The sequence below is a fragment of the Callithrix jacchus genome, chromosome 6, assembly GCF_049354715.1.
Source record: "Callithrix jacchus isolate 240 chromosome 6, calJac240_pri, whole genome shotgun sequence".
In the NCBI taxonomy this organism is placed as follows: domain Eukaryota; kingdom Metazoa; phylum Chordata; class Mammalia; order Primates; family Cebidae; genus Callithrix; species Callithrix jacchus.
The window spans coordinates 150,030,146-150,037,996 of NC_133507.1; the positions used below are offsets into that span (position 1 = coordinate 150,030,146).

At 34.6% G+C, this 7,851-nt stretch overlaps 1 long non-coding RNA gene across 3 annotated transcripts in view; it reads right to left on the bottom strand.

The window, feature by feature from the left end:
• Positions 1-271: 271 nt before the first annotated feature.
• Positions 272-7,851, bottom strand: part of LOC118154684 (uncharacterized) — a 20,618-nt gene continuing 13,038 nt past the window's right edge. For all 3 annotated transcript variants that reach the window (XR_013519411.1, XR_004744893.3, XR_013519412.1), the window contains exon 4: positions 272-1,876. This is a non-coding gene — a long non-coding RNA (uncharacterized LOC118154684). The remainder of the gene's footprint in view (positions 1,877-7,851) is intronic.

Below are 7,851 nucleotides of genomic sequence, written 5' to 3' on the forward strand. Positions count from 1 at the left end.
TTCAATGAGTCTTCATGCTTTAAGTATGCCTAATCTGCAAGATATATTTTATAAGCTAATTCTAATTCTAAGTCTTTTCATATCCCTATGTGTATCTTCTGCCTCAGTAAGTTTTCAAACTTTCATGTGGTTTTAACATTGGAAATTGGAAAGAGAAAATGAATAATTAAGGAATTAAAGAAACCACTATTACAATAAACAGGAATATCATTTGCTTTTTTCTAATTACTTTTATTAAGAGAAAATTTCTTAATATATATTTGTACTCTATTGCTGATAGAGGATGAATAAAAATCATCATAAGTGGGGATTCTAGTCAAAAGCAGTTATTACCTGGTTAAATAATTCACAAGAGATTCTTAGCTGTGGTTATAGCTCATGAGGGGACATTATGTATGCCTTTTTATATGTCTTAATATTGAAGAAGAGATCTCAGAAATTCATATTCACTAAAAACTAAAATCAAGATAATTTCTCTTTAAGTTTTCCTGTCCTCAGTTTGTAAAACTAAAATGGCTCTTCAGTAATTTTAGAACAATGTGATTGCTGATATTTACCCCTTTCTATGACCTTACCACAAATCTAAATAAAGATTGTGATTTAAAAGCGTCCATGAGTCTGTCGTATGGCCTGTCCATATTTATTGAATCTCAGCTTGAAAACAGCATTATGTTTAAACAACAACAGAGCCAATGCTTGTTTTCTTCCCTTGGCCAGATGGTGCATCATCTTGGGAAATGGTGTAACCTGTCACAGTGTGTAAGTGTGATCTTGTGTGAAAAAATTCTGCAAGCTTGGGACACTATCTGTGGAGGCCACATGCTGTCTCTCATTATCCCAAATAATCAAAATTTTGTATTTTCCATAACAACACACCATTGAGATTAACAATTAAGAATCACAGACTAGGGTCAAAGAAACATAAAACTTTTATAGTTAAAAAGGAGTCTTCTCTAATTTTTTTCTATCATATTTACATCCGTCTACCTTAAGAATATGCTAATACCCAAAGAAGGTATTTGCTCTTGCAAACAATAGAATACTGTGGTTATCTGTAGAGAAAAACCCTGTGCATTTAGGCTTACATATAGACTTTCTTCTTATGGGCCAGAAAAATTCATAAAACCTAAGGATTTATTTAAAAATTTTTTTTTCTTAAATTCATTCTGTTCTTGGAGTCAAAAGGTCTGAGTTCAGGTTCTAATTTTGTAATTTTTTTAATGACCTTAGACAAGTAATCTACACACTCTATTGAGTATGAATCAAATGGTGATGTAAAAAAATCTAAACCACATCATTAATGTTATGATTGAATGGGCCAAGTTTTGGAAAGTAATTTCTAAACTGTAATATTATGACTAAATGACATTATTATTTTAAGAAGAAGGAAGGTATCTTTTTATCTTCTTTATTTCTTTTGTGTTTCTGGGTTTTCTTAAATTTGTAAATGAGATTGCTGAGAAAAATAGCTTGAAATAGTTTAATAATTTTCCAGGTGTAACAGTCAGTGTCCAGCCAGAATAAGAAAGCACTCTAGGTCTTTCAAGCAGAGGGGAGTGTAATACAGGGTATTGATTACACAAGTGTCAGAAGGGCTGGAGGAATGAATGGGGCAAAGAGGCCATTAGAGGAATCCAAGAGAGGAGGAGCTTACTCAAAGAGCTGGAAGCTGTTACCATCCCTGGGCTGGACCTCAGCTCTTTCTTGCCTCTGCTTTGTTGGAGGCAATGCCACTGTTAATAGCTGCTGCTTTGAAACTGCACCATTTGTGTGCAGCATCTAGGTGCACTACCATGTTGGTCCTTTTCTCTCTCTTCCAATGTCCTTCCAATACCAACCTTTGGCAAATAAACTAGAATATAGCTGGCAAGTGAGTCTGGAAATGCGATAAGAGATTATTCGTTAGTCTTTGTCAGTAAAAATTTTTACCCACCCTGACATCAGAATCTTGACTGGAGTTGAAGGCCAATGTACCACACAGATTTCATGACAATTTATTTGAGCAGCTCATGTTTTCAACTAGTAAGTCTATTAAATCCATTTAGTTGTAGACTTCTTCTCATCTAGAAAGCTTAGCCTAAACAATGAAAGAATGCTAACTTTCTTAGTGTTGGGAAAGAGGTCACTACAAAAATGTTTGCAATGAGACTTTCAACATAGTATTTGAAGAAACACTCCTCAAAATATAAGCCATAGATCACTTCCATCAGAATCTCCTGATGTACTTGCTAATTATATATATATATATGTAATTATATATGTATATTTGTATAAACACTATATATATATTTAATATTATATTATTAGTATTATACTTATATATACTTGGTATTTTATTATTTAATAGTTGTTAACAAATGGAATATAGCTAGCTAGTTAGCTAGGTACATAGATAGATGTAGCTATAGATAAAGATATAGATATATGCAAACTCTGTCCTAGATGTTCTAAATCAGGATCACAGATTATGAACTCTGAGAACCTTCATTTTATTAAGCTCCCTTTGGTGGCTAATGTCCAGTCAGAATAACAAGTGACTATAACTATAATACTTTATCTTTTATAAGCAAACAGGGATACAGGGCAGGAAATTGCTTATACAGGTGCTGTACTCATTGATTTAGAGACATGATTTTCAGTGGTTAGATGGTGATATGGACTAAATTGTTTCACTCCCAAATCCATATGTGGAAGCACAACCCAATCCCCCATTGCGACTGTATGGGAGGTTATATCTAAGGAGACAATTAAAGGTAAAAGAAGTCATAAAGGTGGAGCCCCTAATCTGATATAACTAATGCCCTTATGAGACGAGGAAGAGGCAGCAGAGCTCTTTCTACCATATGAGAACATAGCAAGAAGGCAGCTGCTTGCAAGCCAGAGAGAGTCCTTACTAGGAATCAACAGGTTGACACCTTGGTTTTGGTTTTCCCAGCCTGTAGAACTGTAAGAAAATAGATTTCTACTGTTTAAGCCACATAGTCTATGGTATTTTTTATGGCAGCTGAGGCATACTATCATAGATGTGGAGTGACCACATTTTATTTTCTCATCCAAACCTTTCCTGACTCCTGCTTTGTGGATTTCCTTCTTAGGCTCTATTTATTTTATATTGATGCCCGACACCCCGAGTAGTAGAAAATACAGTCTGAAGCACTCTCAGAAGTCAGTGGCCAGACTGCACTTATTGTTAGTCCTGTTCCCATGGTAGCCACCCACAGAAATGCTGCTGCTTCTACAGGGAGCTGAGTTTGTGCTATGTTTGCAGCTGCCCCTCATGACTCTGAAAGGAGCAGCTGGTCACAGTTGATGCCAAAATTAAATCCAACCCACTCCATAAATTAATAGTTGCCCAGCAGTTTTGTCTTATGTCCAGCGAGACATTATTTTCCCACTCTAAAAAAACTAATATAATGATCATGCAATGAATGCTAAGTGACTTTCATGAAAATACCCATCAACATCTCTACTTTTGGAGAAGATGATTAAAACCCATTAAAAAAAAAAAAACACAAAGGCACAATGATGAGGTGCCATTTCCAAACCTTATCTATCCTGCCTTCCTCTCACAGAATCCTGATCCCCCCACCCCATGAGGTTGCTTTTTTAAAGATTTTATATGGTTTTCTCAAAAGAAAGTTTGCATGCCCATTATTTAATTCACAATGCAGTATTACCAGGGTTAGTAAACTCCTTAGAGATTATCTTTTAGTCATTTTCAGTAAGAATTTTAACTGATCCATGCTGTTTTGCCTGGCAAAATCTCTCAACCTCACCTGTACTTTCGGTGTTTTTCCAATTATGCAAGTCTACATTGCCTGGGGGTTAGTTGCCTCATAAAAAGCCCTTTGAGAACAGAATAAGGAATAATTGCAGACAATGCTAGCTCAGAGGACAACTGAAGGCAGGAAAACTTTGTTATCTGTTGCCTACATTATCCAATACGAAAAAAGAGCATAACTACTTCCTCTCACCCCCTTCTAGAAGTGCCTAGAAGAGAAGGAAACTGGCAGATATGGGTACCATCAATTGCATCAATGACCAAGCACTGTACACTCTATACTAGGGAGAGGACATGGGCTGCAGGCTTTGTTCTAAGCATGTTCCTTCTGGGCCTTATCTCTCTTAGTTACAGAATGAGAATCCAAAATTAAAGGGTCTCTAAAACAACTGCACCTCTCAAAAGTCAGTAGCTTTTTGTTTTAATGGATTCTGCCAGCTTCTGCTCTGAGCACTTTTTAAAAAACTATTTGTCTAATGAAAAGCCTTCAGAAGTCATTATTGATCAATAAAATACATACAAAAAAAGCATATTCATAATAGTATAGCTTGATGAATTTTCACAAACTCAACACATCTATGTAACCAGTGCCCAAATGAAGAAACAGCATGTCTCTGCAGCCCAGAAATCCACTCCTGGCCCTTTTTAAATCACAACTTCCTAAAGAGTGTTATACATAATATAATCTAAGGTAAATTTCAATACAATGTGCATTGCCGGGGGTGGGGGTGAAAGCATTTCATAGTGATACAAGAATTGGTTGATTAGCAAGACATAATAATCCTAAACATGAACATTATAAAAGGCTTTAAAATACAAGGAGAAGCAAGACTCTGTCCTCTGTTTCTTCAAATCAGAATACTGCAGGAATTCTTTTGGAGTTTTAGTCACTCTTCATGTAGCTGAATGCAGCCTACTATCAGCTAAAAACCCTTTAAAATATGGGAAAGTGATACCATGCCAGGCTCTTATTCTACCTGATGTCTCGCATTTAAAATCTGTTTATTTTTGCTATTTTCACATGAATTCAGGCTTTAGCCCTCCTTTACCACGTCTCACCCTCCAGGGATTTTGTCAGTTATGTGTAGGATAGTTGTCCTGGAAAAAACTTGTTTGGCCGTATTAGAAATGGAACACTCACTGATGTTTTATGTATTCCAGTGTAGAGATCTTACATATCTTTCATTAGATTTATTTACAAGTTATTTGATATGTTTAAATACTATTGTAAATAAAATATTTTTTCTTGAAATTTTAATTGTGTATATATAACCACAAAAATACAATTGATTTCAGTGTATTGACTGTGTGACCAGTGGCTTGATAAATTCACTTATTCTAATGGTTTATTCAGTAGATTCTTTCATATGTCCAGATTGTATTCAATCACAGGTTCTATAAAGAATGACAGTTTTAGTTCCTACTTTTCATAACTTACACTTTTTATTTATTTATTTTGCCTATTGTACTGGCTAGATTCTCTAACATAAATTACAATAGAATTGTTCATAATAGATGCTATTTCCTTTTTTCCTTTACAGAATAAAACTTTTAATATTTTTCCCTGTGTGACATTTGATGTCTGTTTTTAAAGATACCCTTTATCATAATTTTAAGAAGTTTCTTTTTTATTTTTAACTTACTGAGTGCTTCTCTTCTTAAATATATGTTTACTTTATTAAAAATTTTTTCTATATTTTTTATATGAATATAGAATTCTTCTTTATTCTTTAAGTGTGTAAAATTACAGTGGATGGTATTTCAACTGTTAAAGACCTCTTTCATCCATAGAATACCATCACTTGGTGACACCTTACTATCTATCTAACTTCATGTACATCTTCCTACCTGCCTACCTATATCTCCATTATATTTGCTTTTAATTTTAGGAAACCATCAGTCTTTTATAACATCTTTCAGAAACTAGAAACATACTAGGCATTTCACAATTTTGTTGTGTATCCTGGTATACCATTTTCTTCTAGCTTATGCTGTTTGTGTTGAAAAGCCAGCTCATACTCTTGCTGTCATCCCTATGAAGACATTGTCAATAAATATTGTGTGTGTGTGTGTGTGTGTGTGTGTGAGAGAGAGAGAGAGAGAGAGAGAGAGAGAGAGAGAGAGAGAGAGAGAGATTGTGTCTTGGCTTTTATAATTTTCTCTTTTTATTTAGTTTGAGCAGCTTTCCTATGATATGGGGAGGAAATTTTCTCTTTTTATTTAGTTTGAGCAGCTTTCCTATGATATGGGGATATGCCTCTCTTTGACTTCACTTTGCTTGGATAGTTTAGAAGTTTATATAACTACAGTACAATACATGTTTTATGAATTTCAGAAATTGTATTGGCTGTTATGTCTTCAAATATTGCTTCTGCCATGTTTTTTTCTACTTTTTTTCTCTAGGGCTGCAAGTATTAGAGCAGTAGACTTTTCACTATGTCCTGTGTGTCTTTCATGTTCTTCTTTTAAAAAATTATTTTACCTTATTTGGTTTCTTGGTACTTCAATATTTTCTATTGATTTATTGTTATAAACTAAATTGTGTCCCCTCCAAAATTCATATATTGAAGACTTAATCCCTATAGCCTCAGAATGTCACTGTATTTGAAAATAAGGTCTTTAAAGATGTGATTACATTAAAATGAGGCCATTAGGATGGGACCTAATGTAATCTGAATCGGATCCTTATAAGAAGAAGAAATTTGGGCACACAAAGAGACACTAGGACCGCCTCATGTAGAGAAAAGACCATGTGCAGACACAGAAAGAAGATGGCCATCTGCAAGCCAAATAGAGAGGTTTCAGAAGAAACCAAACCTACTAACACCTTGACATCCTAGACATCTAACTTGTGGAACAGTGAGAAAATAAGTTACTGTTGTCTAAGTCACCCAATCTGTGGTATTTTTGTGGGTTTTTTCTGGTAGCCCTAGTAAACTGTGTTTTCCTTTTGCTGATTCTATGTCTAGTTGTGCTTATCTCTTCTTAAAACTATCTATTGAATTCTTAATTTGTTTTAAGTTTCAGGAATTCAACCTTTAAAAATGATTCTAGCTTTAAGGTAAAATTATCTATATTTACTTAGCTTTAAAAATTATCTATATTTACTTACCAATGTTTTAAAGTCTATATATGATGACTGCAAGGTCAATAACTTACAGTGCTGTTTTTAACATCTGTAATTTCTCCTTATTGGTGTTTATTTTTGTTTTTATTTCCTTGCATGGTGTTTGATATAGTTTGGTTCTGTGTCCCCACCCAAATCTCATCTTAAATTATAATCTCCATGTGTCAAAGGAGGTACCTGGTGGGAGGTGATTGGATCATGAGTGTGGTTCTTACAATAGTGAATGAGTTCCCTTGCGAGCTGATGGTTTTAAAGTGTGTCAATTCCTGGCTCTCTCTCTTTTCTGCTACCATGTAAGACAGGCCTTGCTTCCCCTTCACCTTCCACTATGATCGTAAGTTTCCTAAAGTTTCCACACGTAGAAAAGCCATGTAGAAGTATTAGTCAATGAAACCTCTTTTATTTATAAATTGCCCAGTCTCAGGTAGTATAAAATGAACTAATATAGAGAATGTGTTATTTGTTACTATTAATTAGTCCTGAACATTGTATGTGAAAATTGTAATGACCTGGAGGATACAATGACCTAGAGGATATTATCTTCCTAAAGGGAGGATATTTTTTCTAATATGCAATTAGAGTACAGGCATATAACCATGATGCAGTTGAACTTTGTTGATTTTTGGTTTGCCTTTACTTTTAGGATGCAGCCCTCTAGAAATTTCTATTAAAATTTTGAACCCCTCCTCATCAGCAACTCTGCACTCTAATTTTGTTCTTCTAACACCATAACACTGTTAAGACTCTGCTTCAGTATGAAGCCACTTAGCATCTACTTTCTGCTTCTTTCCTGAGCATTTCTTCTCTCGGGTTTATTTCTTCTTCCAGGGACAGCTTAGGAATTTCCATATAATTCAATGGCAAAGTATCTTATAAGTGTTATTCACTTCTCTGTGGATTATATTTTTTTCGACTTCACCACTTGATTTCTTTTTCTTGTATC